The sequence below is a fragment of the Schistocerca cancellata genome, chromosome 4 (genome assembly GCF_023864275.1).
Source record: "Schistocerca cancellata isolate TAMUIC-IGC-003103 chromosome 4, iqSchCanc2.1, whole genome shotgun sequence".
Lineage (NCBI taxonomy): Eukaryota > Metazoa > Arthropoda > Insecta > Orthoptera > Acrididae > Schistocerca > Schistocerca cancellata.
Window position 1 is genome coordinate 819,471,437 of NC_064629.1, and position 26,463 is coordinate 819,497,899.

Genomic DNA, 26,463 nt, shown 5'->3' on the forward strand with positions numbered 1-26,463 from the left:
CAAGGGGGCGATCCAGTGAAAATTCATCGGCACCAACAGTTTTCGTGAATAATGGATTGTGAGCCACCACTGCGAACGTGTGAACGTGTTATCCAACCGGTTACAGCATAGCAAGGAAGGCAGCCAGAGCCAAGGAAACAGTCGGTGAATGCCAACTTACTTCACGATGCGCAGCCTCAGTGAAACTCAAGGTTGTCATATGGGTGTGATATGAATTTGTCCACGTGGAAAAAATCGCTAGCCATTTCATAACACTTAGGGAAAATCAGAGATTGCTGTATTTAGTACCGTTATAACATTTAAAACACGTCACTGGAACAGCTGAAGCTGGGCTAAGAGAACTGACATTGTACTCGTCCAAGATAAAGTTCATTTTGCAATATTGTTACGAATGTTATCAGACTGTCCAACCTACGCCTACATGTTTACGCTGTAAGTCAGAGTTAAGTGTTTGGCACATAATTCACTGAACTGCTTTCAGACCTTCTTACAGCCAAACCAATATACTTAACATGGCTTTGTTGCAGATTTCTTGAACATATTCTCATTTAGAATATAATAAATTTCTTGGAGACGGGAAAGCTTCTGTCCGCAAGCCATTATGGACTTAGAAAGCATCACTCGTGAGAACCTCAACTCGATTTCCTGCGAACCATGGATGAAGAGCAACAGGCAGATTCCATATTCCTAGATTTCCGGAAAGCATTTGACACGGTACCGCACTGCAGACTGTTAACGATGGTACGAGCATACGGATTAGGCTCCCAGATATGTGAGTGGCTCGAAGAGTTCGTAAGTACCAGAACACAGTACGTTGTTCTCGACAGCGAGTGTTCATCAGAGACAGGGGTGGTGTCAGGAGTGCCCCAGAGAAGTGTGACAGGGCTGCTATTATTCTCTGCCTACATAAATCATCTGACGGACAGGGTAATCAGCAATCTACGACCGTTTTCTGATGACACTGTGGCGTACGGGGAGGTGTCGTCTTTGAGTGATTATAGAAGTATACAGGATAACGTTGACGAAATTTCCAGTTGGTGTGATGAATGGCAGCTTGCTATAAGTGTAGAAAAATGTGAGTTAATACAGATAAGCTGGAAAAACAATCCTGTAGTGTTCTAATAAAGCTTTAATAGTATGCTGCGTGACACATTCGCGTCGATTAAATATCTCATGCGTAGTGTTCCAAAGTGATATGAAATGGAACGAGCACCCAACGACGATTGTAGGGAAGGCGAGTGGTTGAGTTCGGTCTATTGGGAGAATTTGAGTAATGTGTGGTTCGTCTGTAAAAGAGACCACGTATAGAACACTAGTGCGACGCATTCTTGGGCACTGCACGCATGTTTGTAATTTTCACTAAGTCGCATTACAGAAAGACATCGGAGCAATTCAGACGCAGGTTGCTAGATTTGTTATCGGCAGATTTGATTAACATACGAGTATTACAGAGATGCTTCGTGAACTGAAATGGGAATGCCTGGAGAGAAGACGTTCTTTTCGAGTCGCTATTGAGAAAATTTAGAGACCGGCATTTGAAGGTGACTGCATGACGATTCTGTTGCCATTAACGTAAATTTCGCATAAGGACTACGAAACATACGGTGGATTGCGGAGCCTATATGTGGATATAGATGTAGATTTCTCAACTGTTCCACTCTCGAATAGAACACTCCTGGAAATTGAAATAAGAACATCGTGAATTCATTGTCCCAGGAAGGGGAAACTTTATTGACACATTCCTGGGGTCAGATACATCACATGATCACACTGACAGAACCACAGGAACATAGACACAGGCAACAGAGCATGCACAATGTCGGCACTAGTACAGTGCATATCCACCTTTCGCAGCAATGCAGGCTGCTATTCTCCCATGGAGACGATCGTAGAGATGCTGGATGTAGTCCTGTGGAACGGCTTGCCATGCCATTTCCACCTGGCGCCTCAGTTGGACCAGCGTTCGTGCTGGACGTGCAGACCGCGTGAGACGACGCTTCATCCAGTCCCAAACATGCTCAATGGGGGACAGATCCGGAGATCTTGCTGGCCAGGGTAGTTGACTTACACCTTCTAGAGCACGTTGGGTGGCACGGGATACATGCGGACGTGCATTGTCCTGTTGGAACAGCAAGTTCCCTTGCCGGTCTAGGAATGGTAGAACGATGGGTTCGATGACGGTTTGGATGTACCGTGCACTATTCAGTGTCCCCTCGACGACCACCAGTGGTGTACGGCCAGTGTAGGAGATCGCTCCCCACACCATGATGCCGGGTGTTGGCCCTGTGTGCCTCGGTCGTATGCAGTCCTGATTGTGGCGCTCACCTGCACGACGCCAAACACGCATACGACCATCATTGGCACCAAGGCAGAAGCGACTCTCATCGCTGAAGACGACACGTCTCCATTCGTCCGTCCATTCACGCCTGTCGCGACACCACTGGAGGCGGGCTGCACGATGTTGGGGCGTGAGCGGAAGACGGCCTAACGGTGTGCGGGACCGTAGCCCAGCTTCATGGAGACGGTTGCGAATGGTCCTCGCCGATACCCCAGGAGCAACAGTGTCCCTAATTTGCTGGGAAGTGGCGGTGCGGTCCCCTACGGCACTGCGTAGGATCCTACGGTCTTGGCGTGCATCCGTGCGTCGCTGCGGTCCGGTCCCAGGTCGACGGGCATGTGCACCTTCCGCCGACCACTGGCGACAACATCGATGTACTGTGGAGACCTCACGCCCCACGTGTTGAGCAATTCGGCGGTACGTCGACCCGGCCTCCCGCATGCCCACTATACGCCCTCGCTCAAAGTCCGTCAACTGCACATACGGTTCACGTCCACGCTGTCGCGGCATGCTACCAGTGTTAAAGACTGCGATGGAGCTCCGTATGCCACGGCAAACTGGCTGACACTGACGGCGGCGGTGCACAAATGCTGCGCAGCTAGCGCCATTCGACGGCCAACACCGCGGTTCCTGGTGTGTCCGCTGTGCCGTGCGTGTGATCATTGCTTGTACAGCCCTCTCGCAGTGTCCGGAGCAAGTATGGTGGGTCTGACACACCGGTGTCAATGTGTTCTTTTTTCCATTTCCAGGAGTGTATTTGGGAGAAATGAACCCCAAAACTTTCCACGAAAACTTGATTTCTCTTATTTAATCACGATGGTGGTTATTCCCAAAGCAAGTGGGAGTCAACAGAATGTTTCATAATTCAGAGGAGAAAGTTCACGTATTGTCTGTGATAGTACAAAATAAGCTGACCTTTTCTACAGGAAAAAATTATATATGTGTCAGAATTCGAGAATATACCGTCTTTGTATTTATCGAGAAACTGACTGAAAAAATAGGTGATTTGAATTTAATTTTCAAGTTAAAGAATTAGATTACATACTATGAGAACTGTACCAAACAATTACTAAGAAATATTTGTTTTCTGTGTGTAAGTGCATATGCATAAATCAACAATAAATTTAAGTTTGTTTTCTTATTTGCTCTCCCCCCTTCCTCCTCCCTACCCTAAAAATGAGAAGTATTGAAGTATCATATTTTTGTGTATCTTTGGGATAGTGACGTTGAATAACTAGGCAAAGCTTGGTAGTTGAAAGTACAACAACCCTCGTTTCTAAGAAGCAGTCGACAGTGGGTAGATGAAAGCATTATGTTCCCTGATTGTTAGCTATACGAAAGGCAATCTATATTCTGTGGATGTAGAAAACATGTAATGGTAACAATGACTGAAACTGGAATCTAGATGTTATAGACATATTATGACAGTAAAAATGTAATTATAACATGGTGGTTATGGATGTAAAAGTGATGCAATCGATGTCTGAAGAGACTGTACTGAAAAACTTTCATAATATATTATCAACTACAAATGTCAGTGTTTTTCTTGTGATCTATACCTGGCATACCCATTTCAACCTTCATGCAGACAGAATATTCCAGCTCCTTCATGCATGTATAAAATTACCCTGATTATGTCATATATAGCTTTCAGAGAGTGCTTACACAAAGACTTATCTGCATGTTGACAAGCGAAGTTTATTCCTGTTCCAACCTGCAAGGCAGATAATTGGGCAATTGACATCACCACTGGAAGAGAATGCCCTGATCAGCCTTATCATAGCAAGCTCTCTGACGGTTGTTTTAATTTTATGGCAGTAAAATACTGAACTGTGATTGCTAGTGTAACACAATTGACTCTGAAGTTCTCTGATTAACTTGTTTCCAAGAAAGGACATGGGTTAAGAAGGAGTTGAAGAGTATGATTGAAAAGTAAAATACTGAGCTCTGATTGGGAGTGCTTAGTATGTATGTGTTGGCTTAGAAGCTGTCTGATTGGCTCATTTTCAAGAAAGGGTTACAGCTTAGGACAAGGGAAAGGTATGGCTTGGGAGTGGGGAGAAGGAGGGAGGTAGATGAAGAGAGAGGGATGAGGGATAGGGGAGAGCAGGGGGCAGGGAGAGGAGAGGAGGGAAGAGTAGGGGTATTGGTGGGGAAAAGGAGGGCAGGAGATGGAGAGGGGAGGGAGAGGGATGGGGTTATGGCTACTGAAGGGGTGAAGGTACAGAGGATGGGAGGCCTTCATAAAAGGTCATAGGTCAAGTATCAGATCTGATCTGGAAGTGGCATTGTATTCCTGATGACCACTACTCTAAGCAGTCTTTCTACATCTACATCTATACAACGCAAGCCAGCTTGCAGTGTGTGACAGAGAGTACTTTGTGTAGGGTAAATCCAGGAGAGTTCGGTCACTTCCTTCTTCAGCATAAAATTTGTGTGTTTTCTAATTTTGTTTACTTATAGCAGCATGTTTCTTATGGAGTGTCATATAAACTTAAGTACAATAGATTATTACGACACTGCCAGTTAAAACACAAGAGATATGATACAATGAAAATAAACATGAGTGGTCCATCTCATCCTCAGGTGAATGGATGAGCTGGAATAGTGTACTGGGAGAGATGGACAATATAAGGATGGTTATACATGGAGAGAAGAGCCAATCAAAATTTCATATTTTTGCGATGAATACAGAATTATACTATTAAGTATTTTAGCCCAAAACAATTTTATAAATTTATTAGAAATCTTGAGTGAACATTGACTTTTCTAATGAGTTGCTGGGTTTGTTCAAGCATTACTCTGTGGAAGTAACCATAGCAGTTAGTCTTATTACCAAATGTTGACCATCGTGAACAGACAAAACACTGAATCCAATCGTAATTTTTATTAGTTTTGTAATAGATTTCATCACAACCAACACATTCATCTGTATCTCATTCATCAAAGTTATTTCCGTAATCTTCTACAACGTCCGCACCTGATGAACACTGTGAACTATATGTAGTATTTTTCTCATTGAGCTTATTCAGTTTGTTTTTCTCTTGACTATTATTTCTCTTTGGTGATCTTTATATGCTTTTTCTGTTTCCTTTCTTTTCTTATACGTCTTGTTCTTTACAATTTCAATATTTTCAGCAGAGTTTAGCCCTTTGGATACATCTACTACCTTCCTCTTAAAATCCATGGCTTTATCGATTGTAGAAACAATTGATATTTCTTCCAAAAGTTTTGTCTATTCTGGCTTACGAGTAGTCAGTTTTGAGATGGTATTCTTGAAAGTTTCACGTTTAGTAGGAATCGAGTCCCAAATTGTATTAGTGAAGAAATTTGAAATTTGACTTGTTCAGATAGCTCTGCTCTTTTGCTGTTCTTTTGATCAGTAGGTCTTTTGATGAGCTTTGAAGTGGTTGGTTGGTCTGTATAGAAGATTCTGATTTGTTGATTGTTGCACATGCCTTGAAGGTAAATTTAACTGTACACCATCTCCCTCACACGAAAAAACGTGGTCTATCTCTCGCGATTGTCTGGGAGGGGTGGATCAATCCGGCTTCTGTCTCTAGGCGGCGAACTCGGTGACATTTTAGGTTATTTTCATGCCTCCACATTCATCAAGCTCGAAGTAAAAAAACTGCATCAATTTTGTGCAAACTAAACCATAACACTAAAATTATGCAAGTGCACGATAAAACTTTTCGGCTTATCAGAACAGAGAATGTAATTTTTCTCCGGAACTAACATCAAAATGACAGCAACACTTCTGTACCACGTTTGTTCACAAAAGACCTTCCTTTCAAGTAGGAGGGAGCTGCTCTTCAGCGTCGCATTTGTCAAATATGCCATTGGTCTCGCTCATCTAGTGCTTCAACTGTCCCAGACTTACCCCGTCATTAACACTTCCCCCCATACCTGTTCTAGTTCCCCATTAGTTCGCGGGAATAACGATAGCCGGTAAGCCTCCATGTGGACTCGAATCTCTCGTATGTATTACTTGTGAAAAATATTTTGGTACATTTTGAAACAGGTATATTTTTAGTAACCTTTTTCATCTTCTTAGGCTACAATGAAGAGCCAAAGGAACTGGTACACCTGCCTAATATCATGTAGGGCCCCAACGAGCACGTATAAGTGCCGCAACACGACGTGTCATGGACTCGACTAATGTCTGAAGTAGTGCTGGAGGGAACTGACACCATGAATCCTGCAGAGCTGTCCATAAACCCGTAAGAGTACGAGGGGCTGGAGATCTCTTCTGAATAGGCATTCCAGATATGCTCAATAATGTTCATGTCTGGGGAGTTTGGTGGCCAGCGGAAGTGTTTAAACTCAGAAGAATGTTCCTGGAGCCACTCTGTAGCAATTCTGGACGTGTGGGATGTCGCATTGTCTTGCTGGAATTGCACAAGTCCGACGGAATGCACATGGACATGAATGAATGCAGGTGATCAGACAGGGTGTTTACGTACGTGTCGCCTCGGAGTCGTATCTAGACGTATCAAGTGTCCCATATCACTTCAACTTTCGTGGTGACATGCAGGATCCATGGATTCATAAGGTTGTCTCCATACCCAAACACATCCATCCGCTCGATAAAATTTGAAACGAGACTCGTCCGACCAGGTAACATGTTTCCAGCCATCAAAAGTCCAATGTCGTTGTTGACCGGTTCAGGCGAGGCGTAAGACATTGTGTCACGCAATAGTGAAGGGTACAAAGTGGGCCTTTGGCTCCGAAAGCCCATACGGATGATGTATCGTTAAATAGTTCGCACGCTTACACTAGTTGATGGACCAGCATTGAAATCTACAGCAATTTGCGGAAGGGTTGCACTTCTGTCACGTTGAAAGATTCTCTTCAGTCGTAGTTGGTCGCGTAAGAACGGGATTCATGCCGCAGCGATGTCGGAGATTTGATGTTGCACTGGATTCCTGATATTCACGGTTCACTCGTGAAATGGTCGAACGGGAAAATCCCCACTTCATCGCTACCTCTGAGGTGCTGTGTCCTATCAATCGTGCGCCGACTATAACACCAAGTTCAAGCTCATTTAAATCTTGAAAACCAATCTAACAACTGTGTCAGACACTTGTCTTACATAGGCGTTGCCGACCGCAGCGCCGTATTTTGTCTGTTTACATATCTCTGTATTCGAATACGCATGCCTATACCAGTTTCTTTGGCGCTTCAGCGTATAATTTCATTATCTGATACGGAGCGAAGTGGCACAGTGTTTCGCACACTGGCGTCGCATTCGGGAGGATGGCGGTTCAAATCCACGTCCCGTGTTTTTCCTAAATCGTTTCAGGCAAATGCCAGGATGGTTCTATTGAAAGAGCACAGCGGACTTCCTTCCCCATCCTTCCCTAATCCAATGGGACCGATGACCTCGCTGTTTGGTCCCGTCCCCCGAATCCACCAACCAAACAACCAACCAATCAACCAACCAACCACTGTCTGATAGAATATGCTGCTCTGAGTTTTTAGTTTGTTTTTCCTCAATAAATGAGAGTCCAAAGTATGTCTAGTTGCATGTTTAAATGAGGAACTGTTATTGGAATAGCACGTTTTCCCTTATTTGCGCAGCAGATAGGTAGATGCACTTACTTTGTGCAGTAAGTATACCCATTTTTTAAAATAGCTCTTGTCAATGAGCCCGACTACTGCTTCTTCTTATTCTTCTTACGGCTCTTTTCTGTAGTTTAAAAACTATGTCAACCTTTTGTGCCCTCGAACACCAGAAACGAATCCTATGCTAAGAATAGAGTGCATGTACAGTAGAGTACAGTATGTCACCACAAGACATTGACTGTTACAAACTGATGCTAAAACTCTAAGCGCATAACATACTGAGTTCATCTTTTTTGTCATTATCTTTGTGTGCTAATTACATGCTTGCTGATAGTCAATTTTCATATCTAAAAGCTTTGTGCTTATTGGAAAATCTATGGATTTATCATCTATGCTTAATGCCACGCAGTTGTTTTTTGTCTTTATACTAAGAGCATACTGTTTGCTTTCTTTATGTTCAGTCTTAATTTGCCGGCCGTAATGGCCGAGCGGTTCTAGGCGCTTCAGGCTGGAATCGCGCGACCGCTACGGTCTCAGGTTCGAGTCCTGTCTCGGGAATGGATGTGTGTGATGTCCTTAGGTTAGTTAGGTTTAAGTAGTTCTAAGTTCTAGGGGACTGATGACCTCAGATGTTAAGTTCCATAGTTCTCAGAGCCATTTGAACCATTTTTTAGTCTTAATTTGTTACATACTGCCGAACAGTAAACATTCTTGAGGGTTTATTTTGCTTTCTCTGGTAGCAGTTCTGCTTTTTAATCAATGACTATGTTGTTGCTGTCATCTGCAAATAGAACGTCTTCTCCATGTCTTATAGTGTCTGGGAAGGCATTGGTATGTATTAAGAACAGGATTGGAGCCAAAATACTACCCTGAGGGACATGTATGTTTGTAAGCTTCCTGTCTGACAACTGTTTTACTACAAATAATCATTAGCAGGTATGTTAACTATCTTTACCTTTTTTACACTGTTTTCAGGTAAGACTGGATACACTCTTCTGCTGTTCCTCTTACACATAATGCTTCTAGCTTGTTTAGTAATATTTTACGATAAGCTGCGCCAAAAGCTTGGACCAGAGTAAGAATTTTCCTATTACACAACCATCCTTGTCAAGAGTTTCACATACCATATTTGCGAACACTGTAATGACTGATTTCGTACTTCTCCCACTTCGGATATCAAACCGTTGGTCACTAAAAAAGTTGTCCCGTTGCAGGCCTTCAATAAAATCCTTGTCCTCAATAGCCTGTTCACGTTACTCTACCGTTTATAGCGAATAAAAAGTACATTAGATGAAACTGAAATTCAAGTGCGTCACAATGCGTCCTCCACTCAGCTATTCATGGCAGTGTGTTCTTCCTGGTGACCCTTTCGTTTATAAATAACTTAATCATACAATTATCCAAGTAGGAAAACGCGCTGCGTTCTCTGATGAAAGATGTCTATCCCATTACGCAAGATTTCTCGTGAAAGCATGCACCTTTTCACTCATTTCACAAATTAACTGATTTTCGCCTTGCAAGCCAATGTCCAAAGAATTTATATGTCCCGTAATATCCAGTAAAAATGCAAGGTCGGCAACTTACTCTGGATCTTCTAATTTAGGGTCATGCCTTCTTTTGTTATTTAAAAACTCGTTTATTAGCATTCTCAACTCAAAAAAATCAACTCAAAAAAGTACCTCTTGGTGCAAAATGCAATGAATGCTGACAACGATTTTTCTGTGCGCCACAGCTTCTTTCCAAGCAATCCAGCTAATCTCATTTCCTCCTCTTTCATTGCATGTGCTCAGTCTGTTGTCACTATCACCAAATGTTCCCAGTGTAAACCAACAGAAGATAGCTTCTTCGATGGCCTTTACACTGAAGCGCCAAAGAAACTGGTATAGGCATGCGTATTCAAATACACAGATACACAAACAGGCAGACTATGGTGCTGCCGTCAGCAACTCCTATAAAAGACAAGTGTCTGGCGCAGTTAGATCGGTTACTGCTGCTGCAATGGCAGGTTATCAAGATTTAAATGAGTTTGAACTTGTAGTCGGGGCAAGAGCGATGGGACACAGCATCTCCGAGTTAGCGATGAAGTGGAGATTTTCCCGTACGACCATTTCACGAGTGTACCGTGAATATCAGGAATCCTGTAAAACTTCAAATCTCCGACATCGCTGCAGCCGGGAAAAGAGCCTGCAAGAGCGGGACCAACGACGACTGAAGAGAATCATTCAACATGACTGAAGTACAACCCTTCCGCAAATTGTTGCAGGTTTCAATACTCAGCCATCAACAAGTGTCAGTGTGCGAACCATTCAACGAATCATCATTGATATGGGCTTTCGGAGCCGAAGGCCCACTCGTGTACCCTTGATAACTGCACGACACAAAGCCTTACGCCTCACCTGGCTTGGCAACAACGACATTGTATTGTTGATGACTGGAAACATGTTGCTTGGTCGAACTAGTCTCTTTTAAAATTGTATCGAGAGGTTGGACGTGTACGGGTATGGAGACAACCTCATGAATCCATGGATCCTGCATGCCAGCAAGGGACTGTTCAAGCTGGTGGAGGCTCTGTAATGGCATGGAGTGTGTGCAGTTGAAGTGATATGGGACCCCTGACACATCTAGATACGACTCTGAGGCGACACGTATGTAAGCATTCTGTCTGATCACCTGCATCCATTCATGTCCATCGTGTATTCCGACAGACTTGGGCAATTCCAGCAGGACAACGCGACACGCCACACACCCAGAATTGCTACAGAGTGGCTCCAGGGACACTCTTCTGAGTTTAAAAGCTTCCGCTGACCATCAGACACCCCAGACATGAACATTATTGGGCATATCTGGGATTCCTTGCAACGTGCTGTTCAGAAGAGATCTCCAGCCCGTCGTACTCTTACGGATTTATGGACAGCCCTGCAGGATTCATGGTGTCAGTTCCCTCTAACACTACCTCAGACATTAGTCAAGTCCATGCTTCGTGGTGTTGCGGCACTTCTGCGTGCTCGCGGGGGCCCTACACGATATTAGGCAGGTGTACCAGTTTCTTTGGCTCTTCAGTATAGAATGTACGCGCCGGTGGTAGTACCCTTTAAAGCTATCATATCCAAAAAAGTCCTCAGTTATGTGCAGATCAGCGTCCATGCCTCAGACGTAATTGCGTAGTGTCTGACACGACTGTGGATTGTTTGTTTCTGCTGAATTTTTTGTGGCTGCCGAATTTCTTACTGTCGGCCGTTGAAGTGTCTTAGCCGCTGCGTCTATTGGTGTGGCTATCCCAATACCAACCACCACACACACCATTGCCCGTCCCTGTCACGTTGAGGCGACGTTTTATAATTTTTTGTTTTTCTCTTTTTTTGTTATTGTTTACTTGATGCAACTTTGCGATGATACTCTTTGAACAAAAAATGTACACAAACGTGAAAGAGGAAATCATAATACTTGAATTTAAGAATAAAATTAGAAGATGACATGATAGGGTAAAGAGGTAAAGTTTGTCCCACCACCGTAGACGTCCGGGCGTGAAAGTCTCGGTATTGTTCCTCGAACCATTGACTTCCGGACGTCTTTAATATTCTTACTTTTTATAATCCAGACGATAATTTTAAGTTGTACTTGTTCTGGCTATGTTATGTTTCTTGCTTGTTAAATGTACGTGCTATTGTAATTATTATAAAACTATTTATCTTTGAACAGATTTAAGGTGGTGCTTTGCCGTGCAATCAGCTGCAATTAGTTGAATTTATGCCCTTTTTATATTTGAAACTATTACTAGGCTTATTTTATAGTCACTTGTTATATCTATTTGTATGTTAGTAGCCTGTATTTGCTTGTCTCGATTACGTTTCTTGTGCGTATTGATTTTTGTGCATTCGTCTTGCGTCATAGTTTTTCTACCCCATGAAATCTGTTCTAGTGCTGTATATTTTGTAATCGGTGACACGGTCGACTGCTTAGGTACTGAGCGTGGAGTGCTGAAGAGATTGCGTCGTCTAAAGTGTTAAGTGTGTTTCACGCGTCTTCGTTATGCACTAGGTTGCATATGGTGTCCTGTTTTAATGCGTTTCTGTGTTGTCCTGTTTACCCTAGATTACTGAACAGCCAACAGGTCAGGACGGTGTGTTCCGAGTTTCTAATTGCCCAGCGTGTACAGTTTGCGGCGTTACCCAGTGTCATGCGAGGTAAGTGCATGGGATAAGGGCCGTGTCCGGTCAGAAAGTGAACCATGCCACGATTGGGATTGGGATTGGCGTAGTTCATCTTCAGCTGCTCCTGTATATCAATGAATGGTGTATACACGGTGTTCCTTACCACTAACGTCCCATTCTTATTGCTAAGTCTCCACCCGTCAGAGTTTGAATTGGAGCTTGTTGTGAATTGGTACTCCGTTGGATTGTTCAGTCCTGTCAGGTCTGCCCATTTTGAAACAATATGATGCTGCGAGATGTCTGATCGTAATGTCGGCTGGGTATGTTCCTAGTACCAAATACAGTGCTTCCGCTGATGCGGTACCAAACGCTCCAGATATTCTTAGTAGCACATTCCTCTCTGCCTTCGCCTGACAGCTGCTTTGTTCATGGCGGGTTTTAGATGGTGTGCCCATGCATTCGAAGTAAAGCTCAGTACTAATTTTAAGGGCGCACAGTGGTACGTTCGTTTCAGTGTGGCTGATAATCCACAATTGGCCAAGTTGATTCGTGCTAGCCGGCCGGAGTGGCCAAGAGGTTCTAGGCGCTACATCTTGGAACTCCGCGACCGCTACGGTCGCAGGTTCGAATCCTGCCTCGGGCATGGATGTGTGTGATGTCCGTAGGTTAGTTAGGTTTAAGTAGTTCGAAGTTCTAGGGGACTGATGACCTCAGAAGTTAAGTCCCATAGTGCTCAGAGCTATATGATTCGTGCTAGTTTGTGTAGTATTTTTCCTGCTTTATCTGTTGTCAGTCGTATATGTTCGTACAAACTATGTCTCTGGTCAAGTTCTACCCATAAATATATTGTTACTATTTTACGTTTAATGACTGTGTTGCCAAGTTTAATGCAGGGATTCCTTTCATTAGAATATATGTGCTTCTATTGTTTGCGACTGTTAGCTAGTTCGTGTTGCACCACTGTCTAACTGTCTGAAGCTTCCCACTTGCTTTATATTATAGCCGGTCTCTGTTATCACCTGATACGACTACTCCATCCACTCTCGTGTCTCTTTTCAGTACTTGAAGGAAGGGTTCAGTGGAGATATTCCAGAAATTGGACTCACAGATCGATTATTGCGGACCACCCTTGGTTATTTTCTTAATAACTTTGCGACTGCCCGAGTGCAATTCTACGACCCTGTCCGACAGTAGTCTAGGAAACTGTGCCATAGGGTCTCAAATACCTCCAGTTCTTTAAGTCTCATGAACATCGCAAGCCATCAGAGATTGTCAACGGCACCTATGGTAATTGCAGTTAAGTATCTGAAATGGTTCAGTTGGGTCTAAGCACTATGGGACTTAACATCTGAGGTCATCAGTCCCCTAGACTCAGAACTACTTAAACCTAACTAACCTGAGAACATCACACACATCCATGCCCGAGGCAGGATTCGAACCTTTGCAGCGCAGTGTGCGCTGATATGAAACTTCCTAGCAGATTAAAACTGTCTGCCGGACCGAGACTCGAGCTCCGGACCTTTGCCTTTCGCGGGCAAATGCTCTACCATCTGAGCTACCCAAGCACGACTCACGACCCGTCCTCACTGCTTCAATTCTGGAAGGTCCCGAGTTCGAGTCTCGGTCCGGCACACAGTTTTGATCTGCCAGGAAGTTTATTAGTTAATGTGTTTATTAGACATATGGGTCTGTAAAGTCCGTCGACTCATGAAATGCTACAGACAATGCGTTGAAGTCCTGGACTATACTTATTACAATGAAATGAATACCCCTAGCTGCATACAGGCGTTGATATAAGTAAACGGGGACAGTTGAAAATGTGTGCCCCGACCGGGACTCGAACCCGGGATCTCCTGCTTTACTTATTAAATGTGGGTAAACGTCACCAGACGTAGCATTTAGGCGGCGACGTATAGCCCGCGGTGAAAGGCTGGTTGCTCCAGACGATTTACATTCAGTGGGCACAAAAGAGCTGCAGCGTCATTGATGCTCTATTTATGGACACCACGTCAGGTAATGGTTTTCCAGCTCTTGCTATATTAGGTGCAATCTTATAACTTTGACGTACCGCTGTGCTGTCATTGCTGTCGCCCTGAGGTATTGAAGATACTGCTGCATAAAATACTACATCAATTAGATGAGAGACATGCCGAAAGAAAATTGTAGACCTCTCGTGACAAAAACAGCTTACGTCAGATTCTCCAGGTTTCGTCTATTTAAGATTAATTAATTTTCCCATCCGTTCAGGATCTGAAATTAATCTGTTCTCACCCTTTTGAGATATAATGACCTTCTATGCCAAACTTCAGATGACCAGCGAGTATAGAGCCACATGTTAAACATATCGAATTTTCATTATTTCGCACAAAGAAAAGCTGATATTACCATCACATTTTACACGATACCAGATATACAATTCTCCGTTTCTTTTATTGGCAGTGTATTTTATATTGATTGTAATATAACGTACATTGTCAAATGATCGTTTCTCATCATCTTCGTCATCATCCATATCGGGTCACCACGGCGAATTGCTAACCGACGGACCCAGGTTAGAGTCCCAGCCGAGTCAGAGATTTTCGCCGCTCGGGGACTCGTGTTGTGTTCGTCCTCACGTTCGTGTCGTCATTATTGACATTCCACTATTGAGATGGCTGCAGGGAAACGTCCCGAAAGTCAATAATTTTTTTAAAAAAATCTTCGGCATGTAAGGAAGGTATGTAAATTGCCGCTACCTGAGAGCTGTACCCGTGCCTCGGGGCCTGCCGCAGTCTACATCTACATCTACATCTACAAGATTACTCTGCAATTCACATTTAAGTGCTTGGCAGAGGGTTAATCGAACCACAATCATACTATCTCTCTACCATTCCACTCCCGAACAGCGCGCGGGAAAAAGGAACACCTAAACCTTTCTGTTCGAGCTCTGATTTCTCTTATTTTATTTGGATGATCATTCCTGCCTATGTAGGTTGGGCTCAGAGGACGAACGAGTGTAGTGTAAGCTGTCTCTTTAGTGGACTTGTTGCATCTTCTAAGTGTCCTGCCAATGAAACGCAACCTTTGGCTCGCCTTCTCCACAATATTATCTATGTGGTCTTTCCAACTGAAGTTGTTCGTAATTTTAACATCCAGGTACTTAGTTGAAATGACAGCCTTGAGAATTGTACTATTTATCGAGTAATCGAATTCCAACGGATTTCTTTTGGAACTCATGTGGATCACCTCACACTTTTCGTTATTTAGCGTCAACTGCCACCTGCCACACCATACACAATCTTTTATAAATCGCTTTGCAACTGATACTGGTCTTCGGATGACCTTACTAGACGGTAAATTACAGCATCATCTGCGAACAACCTAAGAGAACTGCTCAGATTGTCACCAAGGTCATTTGTATAGATCAGGAACAGCAGAGGTCCCAGGATGTTTCCTTGGGGAACACCTGATATCACGTCAGTTTTTCCCGATGATTTGCTGTCTATTACTACGAACTGCGACCTTCCTGACAGGAAATCACGAATCCAGTCGCACATCTGAGACGATACCCCATAGGCCCGCAGCTCGATTAGAAGTCGCTTGTGAGGAACGGTGTCAAAAGCTTTCCGGAAATCTAGAAATACGGAATCAACTTGAGATCCCCTGTCGATAGCGGCCATTACTTCATGCGAATAAAGAGCTAGCTGCGTTGCACAAGAGCGATGTTTTCTGAAACCATGCTGATTACGTATCAATAGATCGTTCCCTTCGAGGTGATTCATAATGTTTGAATACATTATATGCTCCAAAACCCTACTGCAAACCGATGTCAATGATATAGATCTGTAGTTCGATGGATTACTCCTACTGCCCTTCTTAAACACTGGTGCGACCTGCGCAATTTTCCAATCTGTATCTATCGGTGAGCGAGTGGTTGTATATGATTGCTTAATAGGGAGCGATTGTATCAGCATAATCTGAAAGGAAACTAATCGGTATACAATCTGGACCTGAAGACTTGCCCGTATCAAGCGATTTGAGTTGTTTCGCAATCCCTAAGGCATCTACTTCTAAGAAACTCATGCTAGCAGCTGTTCGTGTTTCAAATTCTGGACTATTCCATTCGTCTTCCCTGGTGAAGGAATTTCGGAAAACTGCGTTCAATAACTCCGCTTTAGCGGCACAGTCGTCGGTAACAGTACCATAGGCACTGCGCAGCGAAGGTATTGACTGCGTCTTGCCGCTTGTGTACTTTACATACGACCAGAATTTCTTCGGGTTTTCTACCAAATTTCGAGACAATGTTTCGTTGTGGAACCTATTAAAGGCATCTCGCATTGAAGTACGTGCCAAATTTCGCGCGTCTGTAAATTTTAGTCAATCTTCGGGATTTCGCGTTCTTCTGAACTTCGCATGCTTTTTCCGTTGCCTCTGCAACAGCGTTCGGACCTGTTTTGTGTACCATGGGGGATCAGTTCCATCTCTTACCAATTTATGAGGTATGAATCTCTCAATTGCTGTTGCTACTATATCTTTGAATTTGTGCCACATTCTCGTCTACATTTGCATAGTCAGTTCGGAAGGAATGGAGATTGTCTCTTAGGAAGGTTTCTAGTGACACTTTATCCAATTTTAAATAAAATTATTTTGCGTTTGTTTCTGGTGGATTTGGAAGAAACGCTATTGAGCCTAGCTACAACGACCTTGTGATCACTAATCCCTGTATCAGTCATGATGCTCTCTATTAGCTCTGGATTGTTTGTGGCTAAGAGGTCAAGTGTGTTTTCGCAACCATTTACAATTCGCGCACTAACCACGCGCACGATTATCGTTGTGTATTCACGAACCCAGGTGATCCCAACTGCGCGCAGACCCGAAATTTTACTTGGTCCTAAAGTGATCAACTGTGCACGCGGTAACTTTTCGAAATAGATCAACTGCGCGTGGTGATCACTTTTAATTACCTGCACGCGGAGGAAAACACAAGTTAGCATTACAGCATTTTCCTTCCCATTTTAAGAGGTTTAGGACTTTACCACTGCTAAGCTAGACCAGTCATATGTATGGTTTCTCACATAATTCAGTAACAGCCTTCCATTTTATACTATTGGAAGTTGTTTGTCTATTTAAGTAGCAATGGTTTCATTGTTATGACTGACTTCATTTGTGTGCAGAATGTCGGTTGAAAAACCGTTTAAGTAAATACGTGACTTACATGTTTCTACTGTGTACCTGCACGCTACTAAACGTTGTGTTTCTCCATCTTTCCGAAACTTGTTGCTTCCAACAACGATCAACTTGCGGCCTCTTTCACTTGTCATACGCTTCAAAGGAATGTTGCAATCCATTTCTAACCTGCTAGTTACATACGAGGAGTAGGAACTGGCACACACAGCTCGCCATTGTACTCACTCGGAGAAAGTGACTAACGATAACAGTGTTACCAACAGTTCAATGCAGACATTACCAAGAGGCAAATAAAACACTCGCGCGCAGTCGACCTGTTTATAACATACCTCAACGCGCGCTGTCGACCTGTTTGCTGAGGTAATGCTGAACCTGCTCGCTCACAGTTGGGCAAAAAGTAAATCCTTCCGCGTGCAATCGGTACCCACCCCACGAGGCACGTGCAACGTCTTCCCGCCCTTGCCATAGAGGAAGCACCACACTCCATCATATCCGACAGCAGATCACTGCTTAAACAGGCTGAGTCCCTTCCCTTTTGTAAAAGAAATCACCACTCCTTTCCATCTTGAGTCAAATCTAGAAGCTGAATGGTTGGTAAGAACATTCAAGGCTCAAACGAACAAATGGGCTCGCACCTACTACTATACACCGGGATGGATTCGATGTGTGGTGTATCGCCACTGGTCACAGAGATGTCAAAGATATTAATTGTTTTGAAGCAGGCGCGGGACAAGGGCACCTTGTGCGTAATCGTAAGCAACTCTGGCAGCCACAACTGATTGATATTAAGTAAAATAAAGTCGTGTGGCGTGAATGTCTGGGAGACACCGAAGGGCAGGTGCAGCCACCTAATTGGAAAGGTTTTCCGTATCCTTCGCCCCCGCAGGTACCTTTCCTTCGCAAAGTACAGGGTGATTCAAAAAGAATATCACAACTTTAAAAATGTGTATTTAATGAAAGAAACATAATATAACCTTCTGTTATACATCATTACAAAGAATATTTAAAAAAGTTTTTTTTCACTCAAAAACAAGTTCAGAGATGTTCAATATGGCCCCCTTCAGACACTCGAGCAATATCAACCCGAAACTCCAACTCGTTCCACACTCTCTGTAGCATATCAGGCGTAACAGTTTGGATATCTGCTGTTATTTCTCGTTTCAAATCATCAATGGTGGCTGGGAGAGGTGGCCGAAACACCATATCCTTAATATACCCCCATAAGAAAAAATCGCAGGGGGTAAGATCAGGGCTTCTTGGAGGCCAGTGATGAAGTGCTCTGTCACGGGCTGCCTGGCGGCCGATCCATCGCCTCAGGTAGTTGACGTTCAGGTAGTTACGGACAGATAAGTGCCAATGTGGTGGCGCTCCATCCTGCTGAAATATGAATTGTTGTGCTTCTTGTTCGAGCTGAGGGAACAGCCAATTCTCTAACATCTCCAGATGCTGTAGTCCAGTTACAGTAGCACCTTCGAAGAAAAAGGGACCAAAAACATTATTGGCTGAAATGGCACAGAAAACGTTCACCTTAGGCGAGTCACGTTCATACTGAGTTGTTTCCCGCGGATTCTCGTCGATTCACTTCTGCCGTACTCAATAACACAAAAAGCTTTCTGTTGAGCGGTCGCCATCTTAGCATCAACTGACGCTGACGCCTAGTCAACAGCGCCTCAAGCGAACAAATGTACAACTAAATGAAACTTTATAGCTCCCTTAATTCGCCGACAGATAGTGCTTAGCTCTGCCTTTTGTCGTTGGAGAGTTTTAAATTCCTAAAGTTGTGGTATTCTTTTTGAATCACCCTGTATAAGAGCTATGTATTTAAGTGTATCTGCTAAGTGTAGGTGATTGTAATGGGTGTGTGTGTGCGCGTGTATGTTGTGTAGCGTAGCGTTCGTGTTGGAGATGATGAGAGAGGCGAGAGGGTGAAACTCGGTGTTGGCACATAACCTACTCTCGAAGAGCGCCAAGTGAGTGGCCGAGCTTAACGTCCCCATCCGACGGACGAATCACCGTCAACAGGATAGCATGACTTCGCTTCATGAGACACTGCGTAAAGGTTTGGGGTTCAAACCAGGACATGTAGCGCAAAGACTGGTGATCACGGACTCCACGCCGCCGGACCTCCTGGTGCCTCCACTGCAGAGACAAAGAGGAAAGTGTCAACAGCGCGGCGCACCTGGACGGTCAGCCATCCACGAACTGGTAAGGTGAGCTGACGGTAACCGGTGTACCCATCTCGGCACGGCCGTTGACGCACTGAGTGATGTTACGCCCTTGATTTGACCCTGTCAGGACTCAAATAATCACCTGAGACTGCTGTACCTCCCATCCGACCAAGGTCCAGACTGCCGTCTTCCACACTTCTATACTCCTTGTCTCCACCCTCGGAGAGGTATTGGCACAACCTCCGCACTCACTTTATGCCCACTATGCCAAAACCACGACGAGCAATGGGCCATTGTAGCTTATGGAAAGTCGAAATATGGCTGGCCGGATAAGATGTGAACCATGATCTTTCAGAATGGAAGTCCAGTGTCTTAAAACTCTACACAATCTTTTTCGGCAATTACGAGGTGCATTCAAGTTCTAAGGCCTCCGATTTTTTTTCTCCGGACTGGAAAGAGATAGAAATATGCGCATTGTTTTAAAATGAGGCCGCGTTCATTGTCAATACGTCCCAGAGATGGCAGCACCGTACGGCAGATGGAATTTTACCGCCAGCGGCGGGAATGAGAACTGTTTTAAATACTTAAAATAGCGACGTTTTCCTTACTTGAACAGTGTGCAATCATTCGTTTTCTGAATTTGCGTGGTGTGAAACCAATTGAAATTCATCGACAGTTGAAGGAGACATGTGGTGATGGAGTTATGGATGTGTTGAAAGTGCATTCGTAGGTGCGACAGTTTAATGAAGGTAGAACATCGCGTGACAACAAACCGAAAGAACCTCGGGCTTGCACAAGCCGGTTTGACGACATGATCGAGAAAGTGGAGAGAATTGTTTTTGGGGATCGCCGAATGACTGTTGAACAGATCGCCTCCAGAGTTGGCATTTCTGTGGGTTCTGTGAACACAATCCTGCATGACGACCTGAAAATGCGAAAAGTGTCATCCAGGTGGGTGCCACGAATGCTGACGGACGACCACAAGGCTGCCCGTGTGGCATGTTACCGAGCAATGTTGACGCGCAATGACAGCACGAATGGGACTTTCTTTTCGTCGGTTGTGACAATGGATAAGACGTGGATGCCATTTTCCAATCCACAAACAAAGCGCCAGTCAGCTCAATGGAAGCACACAGATTCACCGCCACCAAAAAAAATTTCGGGTAACCGCCAGTGCTGAAAAAATGATGGTGTCCATGTTCTGCGACAGCGAGAGCGTAATCGTTACCCATTGCGTTCCAAAGGGCACTACGGTAACAGGTGCATCCTACGAAAATGTTTTGAAGAACAAATTCCTTCCTGCACGTCAACGAAAACGTCCGGGAAGGGCTGCGCGTGTGCTGTTTCACCAAGACAACGCACCCGCACATCGAGCTAATGTTACGCAACAGTTTCTTCATGATAACAACTTTGAAGTGATTTCTCATGCTCCCTACTCACCTGACCTGGCTCCTAGTGACTTTTGGCTTTTTCCAACAATGAAAGACACTCTCCGTGGCCGCACATTCACCAGCCGTGCTGCTATTGCCTCAGCGATTTTCCAGTGGTCAAAACAGACTCCTAAAGAAGCCTTCGCCGCTGCCATGGAATCATGGCGTCACCGTTGTGAAAAATGTGTACGTCTGCAGGGCGATTACGTCGAGAAGTAACGCCAGTTTCGTCGATTTCGGGTGAGTAGTTAATTAGAAAAAAAAATCGGAGGCCTTAGAATTTGAATGCACCTCGTATTTATCACGGTAAGAACGAGCATGTGAATATTTTATTACGATATCGTAGCTGCTCCGTAGGAGCTAATTTCTAGATTGCTGACTGAAGGGTGCAAAAATTTATACGTAAGAGTGTTTACAGCTGGACTGAGTAGCTGCATGTCCAGATCTTATCGTTTTCGATATCAAGATTCAAAATGAGTCGTAATCTTTTCACCAAACCGAAGAAAATTTGCAGAATAACCGTGGAGAAATGAAACATTCGAGGAAAGTGGTGGTTATCTCAGCTTTCTTACAGGGCTGAAATGTACTGCCGAAAACAAAAACGTTTCGGAACCATGCTCAACTAGTGTTGCAATGTTGTTTCATCCGTTACTCGGAGCTACCGTAACGCCGCACCCATTTTCACTTGCAGCCGCGACCAAAAGTCTCGCAAGACAAATTACGCGACGAATTGCTCTTCAGGCTCATTTGGAAACGTCTATTGGCGGACTCTGATTAATTTTCTACTCTGCTAAGATGCCAATGGTACTAAGTAAGGGTCGCCAGTCTCACTTCGACCCTCGAGGTAGTTCCAAAGTCAATAACTAAAACCCCTCTAGCAATTCAACTAATGTCAGAAGTATCTCGAAATCCGACCACTGCCAACAGTTCATACACCACTTCCAACTGGCCACCGGCAACGCTCACCCAAAATAAAAATAAAAAAAAAAAAACATAGTAGGAATACATTTCACAGTCAGTAGGGAAAAGGTCATAAAGGAACCATTACTCTCCAATTTGCATGGAAACAAATGAAATTTATTTGCTTCGAGGAAAACCTCGCCTTCAGTAGTTATTGGCTTCACACTGTCCTCCTCTTTCTACCGAACACTCGCACACTCACTAATACGCAATACTCACCGAGAGCAGAGAAGTGCTTAATTCGAAACCTGCGCACGGGAATGCACTTTAGAATATTTTGTATGCTGTCCGTATGGAAAAAGTAGCCTCAATGATCAAGAAAGATCACTAACCCCATATTTCGGAAATGAAAGACCCTTTAAAACTTCAACTTGCGTCAGAGAGCCCTACTGCTCCAATACGGCTGGCTCTGAGCACTATGGGACTCAACTGCTGTGGTCATAAGTCCCCTAGAACTTAGAACTACTTAAACCTAACTAACCTAAGGAAATCACACACATCCATGCCCGAGGCAGGATTCGAACCTGCGACCGTAGCGGTCGTGCGGCTCCAGACTGTAGCGCCTTTAACCGCTCGGCCACTCTGGCCGGCGCTCCAATACGTCTGCGCCGTCTGCAGGTCATACAGAATAAGGTACTACGAATCATAAGCAATGATCTAAGATAAGCACGTATCGCGGTCTTATATAATGAGTTCCGTCCCATACCCTCGTGCAGGAATTAAAAAAAAAAAAAAGAAACTCGCCACGCGACTGCCCAAGAACTAGTGACACTCCAACTACCACTTCATATTGAATCTGGTGAACTACGATCACAATAATAGGTGGAAGCACAACTGCCCAAAAAACTTTTCCTTGGTGTTAAGCACACAAAGAATGCAATATCGGTGAACCTCTGTATTACAGCAAACCTGACTGGCACAGCCAGCTGTACTCATACAGCCAAGTAGCAAGCACGAACAGGAAAGCCGAACACACAGGCCCGCACGACTCTACACAACGTGGCCCTTTTTTCCCCTCTGCCCTTAAAATCGCTACCCTTCAATCAATTCTGTCTACTATCTCGTCGATGGGACAGTACTAGCGAGAGATCGCACCCAGGCGTTTGGACAACATCACAATACCGCATACTCCTCGATTCGAGTACTAACCTTTTAATCGAGCTGACAGGATAACATTCTGTGTTGGTCACTATGCTAGTGCGCGTATGGGGAGGATCCACCTCTCTGGTCCAGAGGGCCAACGACTTTCCATCTCTACTCCACGAGGGCAGCTTAAACTCCACGGGAAATTATTGAATCTATAGGCCTTCCAGGTAATCGAAATCATGAGCAGAATTTAGGCGTTTTTAAAGGCCACTTCCTGTACTTTTACAACGTACTACTTCCTAGCAGAACCTTCAAAATTCACACTACAACGAGTTTTGGAAAACACTGGCTGTCTTGAGTAAATATCTCGCCTTGAAATCAGCCTATCTAGTTCCAACCACCGTCCATTTAGGAGGATTAGGAGAAGACTGGTTTTTCATGCTGAGGCCAAGCAAAACCTCTTCCTATTGCTGCAGGAAACTGGCCGAGGCGACTGCAACTACAATAGCAGCCAGAGCTAGCACACAGGGATGGCCAGGAAATGACATGTTACACTGCTTTTCTTGCATATAAAGAGATATTCTCTGAATTTAATTACAGAGAAGTGAAAACCTAAATGAATTCCCGTGAAATATGCAGTTATTAAAGAATGATCTGGGAGAACTTATTTGTTGCTACAGTTTGTGGGGCTGAAATATTTTGATGAGTGAAATTGTGTCGCAGATGATGACCTGTAAACATACATTTCGTGTGCTACCTCTTCTCCAAATATGTTATTCTTTCACGACCGACCTTCTATGATCCACTCAGTGCCCTTTCATGCAGGAAACACTATTTCTCACCCTACAGTCTTCCAGGTTCATACTAACGCCTCGCTGAAATGAACTTTTAAAGAAATACGTCATTGTACATACGAAGGCTATTATAGTAAAACTAAATGATGTGGTTTATATTTTCGCAGTATCTAATAGACAAAATACAAGCAATTACGTAGTCACTCCGCGAAATACAAATTGTGATATCAGATACTTGTTAGTGTAGTGAGTGTGGCAAAAACTGGTCTCGTGTCTCGAGAAATATTCTCGTATATCAATAAGAAGTATTGAACTAGACTACAATCAGATGATTTTACTCAAGACACACAATTGTTCGAATGACGAACGTGATAGAGATGCCCGTGACATTACTGCTGCTTGAAACACTTTTGTGCTGTCGCCCTGTAGCACATTGGTCTGGTGACAAACCGCTGCCTTATACTCTGATTTTCCCTTTGAGTCCCACCAACTTGAAAAAAATAAAATTTTAAATTTTTTCACTTAATTAACCTTTGTTATCATAGTAAGCCACGAATACGAGAAGAATTTGGCAAAAAGTAAACAATCAATTGTTTTAATGAGGTGTTTTCAATTTGAAACAGCTAGTATGGTTCAAATGGCTCTGAGCATTATGAGACTTAACATCTGTGGTCATCAGTCCCCTAGAACTTAGAACTACTTACACCTAACTAACCTAAGGACATCACACACATCCATGCCCGAGGCAGGATTCGAACCTGCGACCGTACCAGTCGCATGGTTCCGGACTGAGCGGTTAGAACCGCTCGGCCACCGCTAGTATATAGAGTTTTCAACCACCCATCATTTCATATTTGAAGGTAAATTAGCATTTTCCTTGACAGAATCCCACATCTCGAAACTTCCATGAACCCATAGTGCCTAAAAGAAATTATAGTCCTAAGTAACAAGCAAAAATGTACCTAAAATTTAATAAATTTTGTATAAAAACTATATACTTCCCCAGTGCTTTCATTTCGGAACCGCTTATAAAAGCAATAGTACAGACTCAAATTTACGTTACAATAACTTTAGATATATTAACTTTCACTGTCAATGATCTCAATATGGCCACTTAAAAAAAAAAAAAAAACGCATGTCACGATCTCTTACATTCACGTAACACAATCTCCGCGCCGACTGTTACTTTGAACGCAGTAAGTAACTGCTACAATGCACTGCATTCGTAAAAGTACCTCAGTGTACCACTGGACGTCTGTATCTAGCAACAGCATCGGTGGTTTCATGCTAAAGCAATGGTACATAGTAGAGGCATGTAATCTCGCGGCCGTTAATATGGATTTAGATATGGCGACCGCTGTTTAACGGCTAAATCCTTAGTCATCCTCACGTAGCAGAACGGGAGCCGCTAATTAACTAGCCGGTGGGTCCATAGTCGTCCTCACGTAGGAAATGTAGTCCATACCACTCATGTTATTGAGGAAATTCGTTTGCGGTATTGGGGATAAAATGAGGGTTGTCAGACGTTCTGTTCGTTCAGTCTCTAAGGCACCTAATGTTGCGGATCAGACATGGTTTCTGCTGATATGTTACGAACAACTCAATTTCCCAGATGTATGGAGAAATTATTAGTCCAGCGTGTGTACTGTAATTTGACTGCTCCTCGTTTCCTCATTGGTAAGTACGTCGACGAGTTGTTAAATTCTAATACTCGTTCCAGCATTTCATTTAAAATTAGTCTTTAGTAAAGCCAAACATTTACTTTTCCTTTGGGAATTATGGGACTCTTAAAAGAGGAAAAAAAGCAGCTCTTATGGTCGAAGTTCGCCACTAAATTCATCTGCCAGGCGTCCGCAAGACAACCAGGATATCTTTGCGTTATTGATCGTACGAAGCGTGGCAGGGTTACGCCAGCCGGAGCCATAAATAGCCGTTATTGCGGCTTGGGCTACAAAATGGAAATGATTTCGTCACGATATGCCTCTCAGCTCTAAGGAAAGCAAGACACGGTAAACCGCACGTGCGACGTCGTTTACCGCGTTCAAGTTCCTGCACTGGTGTGCAAAACTTAAGGACGAAAGTAACTTTCGCATAATTTGTCACTTCCAAGTAACATAGCTCGATAAAATTTGGGCAATACTTAGAAAAAACTACTACAGTATAGTACAGTAGGTAACTGAAAGAATACGCAATGTGACGAACAGAAAAGACACTTTTATCTAAAAATAATAATTACACTGATTGGAATACTCTTTCAAATTCTGAAGGTGGCAGGGGTAAAATGCAGGGAGTGGAAGGCTATTTACAATTTATAAAGAAACCAGATGGCAGTTATAAGAGTCGAGGGGCATGAAAGGGAAGCAGTGGTTGGGAAGGGAGTGAGACAGGGTTGTAACCTATCCCCAATGTTATTCAATCTGTATATTGAGCAAGCAGTAAAGGAAACAAAAGAAAAATTCGGAGTAGGAATTAAAATCCATGGAGAAGAAATAAATAACTATGAGATTCGCCTATGACATTATAATTCTGTCAGAGACAGCAAAGGACCTGGAAGAGCAGCTGAACGGAATGAACAGTGTCTTGAAAGGAGGATATAAGATGAACATCAACAAAAGCAAAACGAAGATAATGGAATGTAATGGAATTGAGTCGGGTGATGCTGAGGAAATTAGATTAGGAAATGAGACACTTAAAGTTGAAGATGAGTTTTGCTATCTGGAGAGAAAATTAACTGATGATGGCCGAAGTAGAGAGAATATAAAATGTAGACTGGCAATGGCAAGGAAAGCGCTTCTGAGGAAG